The sequence below is a fragment of the Eurosta solidaginis genome, chromosome 2 (assembly GCF_040869045.1).
Source record: "Eurosta solidaginis isolate ZX-2024a chromosome 2, ASM4086904v1, whole genome shotgun sequence".
In the NCBI taxonomy this organism is placed as follows: domain Eukaryota; kingdom Metazoa; phylum Arthropoda; class Insecta; order Diptera; family Tephritidae; genus Eurosta; species Eurosta solidaginis.
In genome coordinates this window covers 131,939,190-131,951,870 of record NC_090320.1, presented here as the reverse complement: position 1 = coordinate 131,951,870, position 12,681 = coordinate 131,939,190, and the positions used below count along the sequence as shown (strand labels likewise).

General features: G+C 38.2%; 2 pseudogenes; one reads left to right on the top strand and one right to left on the bottom strand.

Moving 5' to 3' along the window:
• Positions 1 to 1,237: 1,237 nt before the first annotated feature.
• Positions 1,238 to 1,332, bottom strand: LOC137242951 (U6 spliceosomal RNA; annotated as a pseudogene).
• A 9,392-nt stretch (positions 1,333 to 10,724) lies between these two features.
• Positions 10,725 to 11,365, top strand: LOC137239682 (replication factor C subunit 2-like; annotated as a pseudogene).
• Positions 11,366 to 12,681: the final 1,316 nt, after the last annotated feature.

The window sequence follows — 12,681 nt, the reverse complement described above, 5'->3', positions numbered from 1 at the left end:
TAAGCCCGGTTGAATATTGTCCTAAGTCAATAACTTCCTCAACAATCTGGTTGCTTGTATTACGCTACAATTTTTCTATCCTTTTGGATGAAAACGAGCGTGACATGTCTAATTGCAAATTTATTTATTAAGCGCTTTATTAGGTTCTCTTTGTGACTTTTAATTTTCTTCATTCTGGCTGGTTTTTAAGTTTCTGATCTTGTGGCAACTTTAGGTATTTTGCATATTTCCACTTGCGTAAGGTTTTTAGTCAAACATTATGTTGTGAAAGGTTTGTGGTATAAATCTTCTACCTTGACAGCCTTCATAGATGTTATTTTGATTGACTTCTATGGAAACTACTACTGTCACTTGGCATATTCTTGAACTTAGACAGTGCTAATGAAGCTGTCTTAATAAATTCTTGTATTCAGTGAGGCATTTTGCAGTGATTCATTTGTAATTGTTTACTGTTCTTATTGAAATTGGGTTGAGTTTAGATGGTTTAGGGTGCTAAATTTGAATATTATATCAATATCACATTTACGCAGGTTAAAACTGCTAGCCAAACATCTGAAATGTTTTTAATGCTAATTTATGCTTATTTCTTTGTTTTTATGTTTATTATATTAAGCATTCCATTTTACTTTTATTATTATTTTTTTTTTCTTATTTAGTTAGCATTATAAAAGTTATTATTTAAAAGGTTTATTTCTAAAAATGTTTATGCTTAAGGGAAAATTTGTTTAATTTAACATTTTTGGCATTTCTGATTTTTCTTACAAAATCTTCTGAAATTTTTTTTGTTAAATGGTGAATATTTAAGTACAGTTTATTTTTTCTTGTTTAATAATTAAAAATTAATTCCTATGCTATTTTCTTTCTTTCATTTTGGGTTCTATGCCATTTTGGGCTTAAAAAAAAATTTTCTATTTTGGTAAAACATCAGTAAACATTTCAAAAAAAAAATTTTTTTTTTCACATTTAAGGAGTTTTGTCAAAACGACCTAAGCACTTCACTTTGATTTTGTATGTCCTCTTCTGGGAACATAACTCAATAATTAGTAACAAAAAGTTTTTACAGCAGAAATTTAAAATGTTTGCTTTTCAATAGGCAGCCGTTAGGTTGCCCGAATATTTTCCTGCTTAAAAATAATGTCTAAATTGTCAAAATGACTTCATAATTAAGCTAATATACTTATTATACTTTTAATTATTATGCTGCCAGTCCTGTTGTTTATATCATCTTATCACCATTAAAAATGTGGAATGCTTCACGATTTCGGTGTCATCCTTGCGCAGGGGCCATGCTAATCTTCTTTGTATCGTGTATGTTCTATCGAAGTTTTTCAATTGCCGCTATTTTTATTGTTGGTGCCCGAATTTAATTCATATTCTCTCTTGTTTTTTTTTCTTTTCTTTATTTTACAAGGCTTAGGCTGTAATCAGCCAGTAAAATCCTTACCAATGAATTAGGCTGAGTAATCAACCAGTATAATCAAGGCAGGATCGCCATATAAAAGGCGTATCCTTGCCAGCTATGATATTAGGCTGAAAAATCAGCCACCAGAATCATAGGCAGGATCGCCATATAAAAGGTTAACAATGAATAATCGATTTTGAGGGGTTTCAACATCAACGAGCGAATGCTTCTTTATTCAAATATTGTCAGCTTATTTATACTAAATTATTATAAACATATTCTTACATACATATTTACCTTAAGCATACATACTTACATACCTACGTACAACTCGACACAAAATATGTACCTACACACCTGTGTTGAGTTGTGACTTCTGTGTGAATGCAAATTTGGTTTGGTTGTGCGTTGTACACACACCTGTATTAAATCGTGTGAATGGCTATGTCAGCAACAATTATCAGATGCCTTTTTTTTGTGTTGATGAAAATTTAACCTCTTTTTGTTACAGGGTAGCATATTAACTGATTTAAATATTTGGCATTGAAATTGTTGGTTGTGTACACTTCAAATGTACCTAAATTTATATTTTTTCTTATCACACTTATTCTGCTACAATCACAAAAATTTTGTAGGCTGCCTTGTTTTGATTTCGAATTCAAAACTCATTGTGAACAATATGTATTAGCAATATGGGAGTATTACATATATGATAGTAATGAAACTCAAGATACTACCTCTTCCGCCCGTGACTAATAATTGAGTAAAAAAATATTATTTCAAAATGAAATGTAACTCTGTAGTAGTTCAATACTAAACGGGATATTTCCGTTATTTATAAAGCTACAATGCCAACGCTACAAATTACTGCGAAAAGCGTATTTAACTCATTAAAGGCTTACAAAGAAAAATGGTTTAAAAATATATTTACCTCATTCTAATTTTACCCGCACGTGAACCGGCACATAAAAACTATTATTGGCAAAATGTATTCTGAAAACTTAAGTATAATCATAAACAATCAAAATTTAAACTTAACTCGACCAGTATTACGCGTTTGCCCGTTTGAGGATTAATGCAACTACATTCTTCACCTCCATAATTTTGAGCTACATATATATGTATCTTTCTTTTCCGTAAAACATAAGTGATTTGAACGAGTCGGACGTGTTTAAATTTGCTCTTGGAGTTTACTTTAAAGTATGGTTAAAAACAATATAAACACCGTCCCAGGAAGCTGACGAGGAAGTTGTATTTAAAATCTTATGATTATAAATATCAATAAATTGTATTAATTCTATAATTGGAGAAGGTGACTAAAATTAAATAATAAAACAAATATATGTGGCAACTACGCTCCCACCAATCATTATATTAATTTAATAATAAGGAAATTAAATGGTATTATATTAATCTCTCAACCTGTGATGCATTTGTTATTGCATTTCGAGAAACAAGAATAGAGTTAAAAGTAGAATGTAAAAAGACAACAAATACACTTACTCCACCAGCTATTGTAGGTACATATACACAAAAAATATAAAATTTATTAGAGTAGAGTTTAATTGAATCGCAACGGGTGCAGTGTATTAAATCAGTGTCATAGTTAATAAATATTTGAAACAATAAACTTTATAAATAAAACTAAATATATCGACTTTTAATCATAAAAACCCCACATTGGTAACCTTCCGACGTGATGCTAAAATGAAGCATATTAAATTAAAACAAAATTTGTCTTGTTTGACACAAAGAATAATGCAACGGGAAGAGCATAAAACTTTGTACTGTGCAAACGTTATTCAACGAAATCGCACAATAGTGACCTAAGCATTTACTTTAAGTGCCGACAAAGCATATTTTCAATAAAAGAACGCATTAAGTCCATAAAACTGTACAAAAATTGTGCAACTACCGTTATCTAAGGTATCCCCTGATATATTTTTTATATCTGCATAAAAAGTAGGGTGATTAAATATGCCAACTGTAAATCTGCCAAAACTAACGACAGAGAAGTTGAAATCATTTTATTCGTGTTAGTAAAATAACTTCATTATGTCAAAAGATAACGAAGATGTTAAGCCGTTGATCATCAACACTCTTAAGGCACCATCGTTTAACCCGAACAGAGTGAGTTTGTAGTTTGCACAACTTGAGGCCCAATTCGCCATTCACGGAATAACGAAAGAAAGAGATAAGTTCAACCATGCCCTCTCGTTCATCGACACAGATTATGCACAGGAAGTTGAAACTCTAATTATCAACCCACCACAAACAGCTCCGTACACGGAACTTAAGTCAACCCTAATACAGTGATTGTCAAAATCCGAGGAAGCAAAATTGCGCCAATTTTAGATGGCGAAGCTATTGGCGACCGATCTCCATCCCAGTTTTTACGACACCTCAAAGCACTCGTTGACGAAGTTGTTCTAAAAACAAGATGGCTGGCAAACTTGCCTAACAAAACTCAAGAGTTTATGGCCATCTCCCCTCAAGGTGCACAACTGGAATCATTGGATAAAACCGCTGATAAATTACATGAAATATTTCAGGTAACACATACGGATGCCATTGCTTCACCCACATCATCAATACAAACTCAAGAGCGTGAAAAACAAATATGCGCTCTTACCAAACGTTTCGACCACCTCAGCAGTGAATTGCGTAACCGAGGGAGATCCAAATCGCATACCCGAAGCAGCAAAGTACACAATAGTCAAAAACTCGTGCTACGATCAAAGATGGTACTTGCTATTATTACCGAAAATTTGGTGAAGATGCCTAAAGTGTTCAAAAGGTTGTAAATCTGTGGAAAAAGAGAGCGGGAGTCACTAATGGCGGATTGCGACTCCCTCGCATCTTCGAAGCGTCTCTGCGTTACAAATTTAACCACGAATACACCATATCTCGATTCTGGTTCTGAGCTATCAGTTTACCCTTATAAACGGTTGAATTCCAAGCCTACACTTGTAGGATATTAACTAAATGCAGCGAATGGTTCACTAATAGCAGCATATGGATGTATCACCATTTCATTAAACCTGAGATTACGTCGAACTCACTTGGAGGTTTGTCATCGGCGACGTCACGAAACCGATCATTGGTGCTGATTTTCTGAGCTGTTTTAACTTGTTAATCAACCTAAAAAAATGCTATGCGACGGATCGACTGTCCTACACGCAAGCGTTACTTCGATTAAATCGGATATTGAATGTATTAAAATCATGGTTGAAAACACGAACTACCATAAGCTACTTCAAAGCTATCCAAATAACGTACGGCGAGAAGCATCATCAAAGCAGCATAATACGGTCGACCACATTAAAATTCGGCTTGAGTGCACCGGAAACCGGCAGTGGGTTGGCGCACACGGGTCGATCTCGGGTTGATAGTTCACTCAAAATGAATTAAAAGAAACACAGGAGGATTTTCCTCGTTATAATGTGATATTTAATTAGAGTGATAAAATGGACAGTGTTAACAGGGAGTGAGATTAGTTTACCTGGTATGTCAGAATGACGGCGGTGATCCTGGCCGCTGCGTATCGGTTGATGGTTGATCGAAAAAAGAAAACGGCTTGGCCGTTCCGGTTGTACCAAGGGGAAAGCCACGCACACAATCACCCCCACATATACGTGCATGGGTGCTGACAACCAGCGCACATACACATGCATGCTCATGAAAAACATGCACGTGCCTGCATGCACACAAATACGGGCGTGAGGTTGTGGGTAGCTGGAGATACCATTAAAACGTTAGGGGGGACGCTGTGCGTCCCACAGGGATCTGTTCTCGGTCCAACGCTTTGGAATGTAATGTATGACGGGGTGCTAAAGATTGATCTACCAGAAAACACGCAAATTGTGGGATATGCTGATGATATTGCAGTGGTAGTAGTGGCCAAGAAACTGGACCTGCTTCAAGTATTATGTAATGACGCCGTAGCAAGAATAAAGGAATGGCTGACCAATACAGGACTGGAGTTGGCTAGCCAAAAGACGGAAGTGTTATTAGTAAGCTCCAAACGGTCGGCGAACGAGTTAGTCTTAACTGTCGGGGATCATCAAATCACCTCAAAGGATTCCTTAAAATACTTAGGAGTGCACATTGACTCTAAGTTAACTTTCAAAGAGCACTTCAGAGCGGTGGGGGAGAAAATTACCAAAGTTAATGGATCACTTATGCGAATAATGCCTAACATTGGTGGTCCGAGCGAAGCTATACGTCAGCTATTGTCCACAGTAACCAGCTCAATAATACTATACGCAGCACCAGTGTGGTATGGATCTAAACAGACCCATCAAAAATATATATTAGCAGCGTACCGACTTGCTTCTTTAAGAATAGCAAGTGCTTATCGGACGGTGTCCGACGACGCGATCCTGGTTCTAACCCGGAAAATCCCAGTGGACTTACTGGCAAGCGAAATGGCCGATCTGTATAACACTAATATCGAGCGACCATCTGAAGAAGACAAGAAAAGAGCAAGGACACAAACAATAGCTAAGTGGCAAGAACGGTGGGAGGCCTCGAGTAAAGGGCGTTGGACTTTCACACTAGTTTGGAACGTAGCTCAATGGAATGAGCGGAAGCACGGCGAACTTAACTACCATCTCACGCAAATAATGAGTGGACATGGCGGTTTCAAAGAGTATTTATGGAAGCGTAGGATAGAGGAAGATCCTCATTGCCCAATGTGTACCACAGAGTTAGAAAACGCAGAACACGTCATGTTCTACTGCCCCCGTTTCCACGAAGAAAGACTCACCTTGCATGGAGTCTTTGGGGAGGAACCTACCACGAGAAATTTAGTTTCACATATGTGCAGCAGGAAAGAATGCTGGACTGCAGTGAGCAAAATGGCATTTATAGTAATGACACGCCTGATGGATGTTGAGAGGGAGCGCAGAGAAATGCGCATGCGAAGCAGTGGTGATTAAATGGACACTCAGAGCAAATAGCGGGAACCTGGACGCAGGGACAACAGTAGGCTCTTAAAAAATGAGAAATATGGAACGCCACCCTGAAGTAATGCGAAAGTGGTGCCAGGGTGGGCGACGGTTCCAGAACGGGGCTGTTTTTTAGTCTACGGAAACACGGTTGCTGCGACGGCAGCAATTATGGTGCATTAGGCATTTTTCAGCCTCCCCGCAAAAAAAAAAAAAAAAAAAAAAAAAAAAAAAAAAAAAAAAAGGGGGGACGCTGTCAAACGATGAAAGCTAGGCATTGGGCCTAAACATGCCGCCCCCTTGCGGTACGCAACCTCACAGTCATCGAAAGATGCCCGACCGTGAAGCAGAGGGAAAATAAAAATAAAAGATATAACCAATTATAACTAATGCGTAACCTAACGACGGCCAGTCCGCCGGCTTGACAGGGCGCAGGATAGTTTTCATAGCGTGCAGGCTGGATTGCCGATGCTCGGGTTGTTCGCCACCTTTTCCCTTCGTGGTTAAAATTTGACGAGCCGTGTTCGCCTAGAGCTAGGGACCGAGAAAAAGAAATAAGAAGATATACGTGCTCATATTTCTTGCCGTTTAACGAAAGACTCCATTTATTTCGAAAAAAGGTATTATTTAAATGTGTAAACTTAAATAATAAACTAAATAACCCTTAAGGTATACTAGAACGGGTGGGTCCCCGAAAGTACCCACCCCAAGATCGTGCTTTGCGAGAGCAGCGATCCGAAATATGAGTGCAAAACTCCCGGTTTCATCACCTGGGCGTAGACGTCGGCGCCGAGTCGGCGAGTCGCAATGCTGGCGTCGACACTATGCGAAGAGCTGACACGCTGAAATTCGTGGATGCATATCGCGTGGGTCGTCACCGTCCTGCTGTTGTCATGTTTCCCGCGGAGTCGAACAAAACAGCCGAGCTCTCCGGCAGCGTGGGTGATCGGCAGTGCTAAATCCTGCACAAGCCTTCGAACGATCATGGTGCGGGGGGAACATGCGTCAATAAGCGCACGAATGAGGTGCAATCGCCCCCGGCTTCCACTTTCACGATCGCAGTCGACGTAAGACTTGCCATCGGGCGCAGAGTTGGCCCCAAGGTAGTGTAAATCATGGGATTGCCGTTACGAAATAACGAATAGATAGGTAGCTGGCGCGGCCGTGAGGCCAGTCTACGCTCTTGGTTGCTGTCGTTGTGGGTGGAGTCCGTCGTGCAGTGCAGCTGGTGTGGCCGAGTAGCCAGTCTGCGACCATGGCGGATGGGATGATTCTGAGTGCGTCGTTTATTTGGGGAGCGAAAAGTCCGTGAATCCACGCCACTCTGGCTTCGTTTCTTATGGGCTAACAAGGATCGGAACGGCCGTGGGTCCAATCCCCCAATGTCCGGTTGTGGCGACAGTTTGATTGCTTCCGCATGGCGATTTTCCGGTGCGTCGCGATAAAATGCTGACTCAGAAGCCCGAATTGATAGGGCTTCATCCGTATCTTCTCCTGCTTGGTGGGACCTACTCTCTATGGATGCCTGTGTCATTTAGCGCTCTTCCTCCTCTTCCACTTGCTGTGCCCAACTCTTATAGGGCTCTGGTTGTCGTGGAAGGTCTTCCATCGGTAAATGTAGTGTGGTGTGGTGTGGTCGGCCATATCTTCGGCACCTGTCGTCGCTGGTACAATTTTTCCCGTGATGCAATATCGATAAACAGTTCTGGCAATAGTTAAGGCGGATGATCTCGCGCAACCGTTGCAGAGGGGTCTTCGCTCTATAGACGGTGCATGAGCGAATCGGACGTCGAGCGTCACATAGAGGGCACAGCTTGGGGTAGCGAGCGGCCTGGCGTTCGGTTTTTTTGCGTAACGATGCGTAGCGAGTCATTCTATTCAGGGAATGTGGAAGAAAACAAAAGGAAACTCGTTTAATTATTATGACTGTGTCACGCGTTCGCCGGCGAGTGAGTCCGTTGCTGCGTTTGGGAAAATTATTTAAAGTCGAAAATGCCTAATCTGCTGAGAATATCTTCAGGCTGACATGAATTATCAGATTTGCTAGGCTTTGCCCACGACGGACTACACGATGCTACACGTACCATTATGCTATTTGTTATGTGCCAGCCTGTAGTATGTTTCTTTTTTCAGCTGATAGCTGATGAGGTGAATTTATAGCATGAGAATTTATATATATCTATATATATTTTTGTCATTGCCACTAGGGCACTAGGGCCGTTGAAAAAAGTTTACTTTTTCTCATTTCGGGACTTGGATTCCTTTTCATTTGAGATGTTTGTTATTGAAAACAACAAGTCCTGCCCCCCAGCCAAAAATAAGCAGTGCCACAGAAAAATAGGGGGACCGACGGCAAAAAAATCAAAAACACAAGAAAAATTTTTTTTATGTATGTAATAGAAATAGGCTGCAATGACCAAAATTTGCTTTAGTGCAAGTCAAAGGACTCCACTATTCAAGCCCTACGTTTCGCTAATCTTCTTAGCTTCTTCAGGGGCAGACTGCATTTATTAAATAATAGTATAATACACCACAAACAACAACGTTGAACATGAAACATGAAAATAGAAAATTATAGAACTTAAAATTGAAGAACTTTTTGTGTAAATATCACATTATGATAAAAAACTTACAATTTATGTGTATAAATATGTAATTATAATTTACATAATGCACAGTTGTAATTAATAAATAAATTAAATTCCGCTTATTTATTATGTTTATAATTGTTGGTTTTTTCTACTTATGGATCAAAGTCCAATTTGACAAGTATACCTAAACAGAAGGGTATCTAAACATTTTAAATTTTGACTTGAATTTAATTTATTTATTAATTACAACTGTGCATTATGTAAATTATAATTACATATTTATACACATAAATTGTAAGTTTTTTATCTTAATGTGATATTTACACAAAAAGTTCTTCAATTTTAAGTTCTATAATTTTCTATTTTCATGTTTCATGTTCAACGTTGTTGTTTGTGGTGTATTATACTATTATTTAATAAATGCAGTCTGCCCCTGAAGAAGCTAAGAAGATTAGCGAAACGTAGGGCTTGAATAGTGGAGTCCTTTGACTTGCACTAAAGCAAATTTTGGTCATTGCAGCCTATTTCTATTACATACATATTCAAAAAGTGTTGACCAGCTTAATCAAATCTAAAAATTTTTTTTTTTTTTTTTGTTGAAATAAGGTTTTTGTTTTTTTTTGTGTGTAAATATGTCTTGGGACTCCACGAGGCGCCAGTATGGCTAAAAAAAAACCAATCCCAATTTTTTTCTTTTTCGGGTTTTCGGTACCCGCGTGCGTTATTTGATACAGCGCTAACGTAATGTGTGCAGAAAAATAGGCAAATATATGTACATACGTTGGTAGAAGTATACCAACAGCGCGGATACAGCGCTAACGTAATGTGTGCAGAAAAAAAGGCAAATATATGTACATACGTTGGTAGAAGTATATCAACAGCGCGGATACAGCGCTAACGTAATGTGTGCAGAAAAATAGGCAAATATATGTACATACGTTGGTAGAAGTATATCAACAGCGCGGACTTTACCCCTTTATTAGTAGATTTACCAACTTTTTTGGCCCATTTTCCTTTACTACCACGTCTACTCCTTCTATCACCAAAGCCCAAAAATCTGCCAACATTTCAAAATATTCGCGTTGAAAACAAATACTGTGATCATTTGGGAAACGTATTTAATTGCCGTGCACATCCAAATACATTAATAGGTGATACTAACTAAACGAATCAATTTTGAAAAATTTGTGAACAAATTCAAACAGGAAATAAATTTGTTTATGAAATAAATGTAGTGAATGAGCACGGAAATATTTTCCTGCGCTCTTTTCATCAGTTTTTTTGTTTGTTTTTTTTAAATTTTGAAAGAAAATAAAAAAGTTTTAAGTAAACGATAACATGCCGAAATCGGCTATTGTGTGGCAGTATATTTGATGTATTTTCATCAGTGTTTCAAGCTCTCAATCCAGGAAAAAGCACGAATCAATAGGCATAAGCTATATATTAAACTGTAGCTGTTGTTTTCTTGGATGAAAATCTACCAACTACTACTCTTTTAATTTTCGTCTACAACATTATCTTTTTAAAAAATTCCGAGCACTGGTATAAGCATACCAGCAGCAAGGACAAAAAAAAAGCGTGTATAGAATGTAAAATTCCTAAGAATTGAAACAAACGGGACTAAAATCAATGAATTTTTCCGATTTTTCATTCTTTTACTACGGTGCGTGGGTAGCGTACGTTTATTGCGTAATTGGGAAAAGAAGAGGTAAGTCTACCAAGAAATTGCGGCACTTTAAAATTAAAAAAAAATTTTTTTTCAATTGTTCTCTAAGAGCTGAAATGTCCGAAAACGTCGACTTTCGTATGGCAGAACCACAGCGGCGTGATTTGCCTTGTATGTTTGCCCAAACAAAAATTAATCTACCTAGAGGTAGACACACAATTGTTATATTGGATGAAGCCGATAGCATGACAGAGGGTTTGCAGCAAGCACTTCGTCGAACAATGGCAATTTATAGCAATACGAAACCTTTTGCACTTGCGTGCACCACCAGTGAAAGAGTCATCGAGCCAATACCATCGCGTTGTGCTACGCTACGCTTTACAAAACTCTCCGATGGACAAATACTCGCTAAGTTAATTAAAGTTTGTCAACGGAACTGCTTTGGTATGAAGAGGATGGGTTGGAGGCAATCGTATTTACTGAGGCAAGCATTAAATAACTCGCAATCGACTGCTCAAGGATTTGGTGTCATCAACGGCGCAAACGTACTCAAGCTTGGTGATGACCCGCATCCTATGATCATTCCGGATATGCCGGGCATTGCGCCCAGAACGATATACACAACTCGTACAAAATTTTCACTAAATAAAGGCGTTTTGGTTACGCATCTGAGGATGTAATTGGCAATATATTTCGTGTATGTAAGATTAGGATTGAAGAAAATACTAAATATTTTAAAATAATTACGAAAGAGTAAAAATGTCACAGATTGCTCGTCACTCGCAGCAACCTTATCTACAGGTGAAATTGTTAAAAGTTCTATTATCAACAAAAGGTGAAAATTTTCATTTTTATCCCTCTGTGAGTTACCGTGCCAGCAAGCTCAGCTGATTCGCTAAAAACTCTACCTAATTTATTGACTGGTGGGGGAACAGCCTTTTATTTTTTGCATCCCGTGCAATAAAATCCTGCGATTCACAGGCAAAGGTTTATATCTGAATTTTAACATAATAGTAAAATGTATGAGGTAATATTTACGCATAATTTTAGGTACTTATGACCACAAATGAACAGAGGAAACTGTATATGAGGCAGCCACTTTCAAAGGGCATTTGGTATTCGGCTGAAAAAGGTGAAATTACAAAAGACTCTCGCTTCAAGCAGTGAACTGGATCCGAAAGGAGGTAAACATATAGGCTGTATTGATGATGATTATTTTACTAGGACTGGTCCGAGCAGAACCCCTAATTAAAAAAAAACAAAACGGATGCGTCTTATTTGATACTTAGGGTTGCCCACCAAAAAATTATTGCATTCAGCAGTTGGTAAGAATTCAATTGTGGCTTAATTTTCGTCGTTTCAATTAACTCAATATAAATGCTTCTAAACTTTTAATGGTATTCAAGCAATTTGTGTCTTTATGTATAACAGTAATTTTAGGAACAGGATATTTTATAGGTCAAGTACACTTTACACGACCCTATTCTGCAGCTGATTGCATTAGTACTACCGATTTTTCAATATCCTTGCGTATGAGACTGCTATTACCAACAGGCATGAGCTGGAAATATACTGCTGAACATTTTCAATTGCCCCATTCGATCGGAAAACTACCAAACGCTGTTATATATATTCACAGAGGAAGTGTGTAAATGGTGTCCTCATTTTAACCGTTGAATAAAGTACATCGTATAGTGTATTCAATGATTGTGTGCATTCCCGCTTGCCCAGTTCATCTTTTTTTTTTGCGACGACGATTTAAACGTACGTACCAGTTTGTCAATGGGTCCATAAATTTGGTCAGCTGTGGCACCACAGTATACAAACGGTACTGTTTCATTTCCTTGCCTGGAAAATCTGCTACAGAATCCTTAAAAACGCGCAATATTTTTGCAAGAAAAATCTATAAGCATTATACCATGGTAAAATACATCCTTGATATATCACATACTCCCTCCTCTTTGAAACGTAAATTCTGGCGGGTTAATCAGAATTCTGGCACCCAATGAGTTTGTGAGCTACATGCTAACAAATTATTTGACATGTGCTCTACACGTACGCCCCACGGTGGTA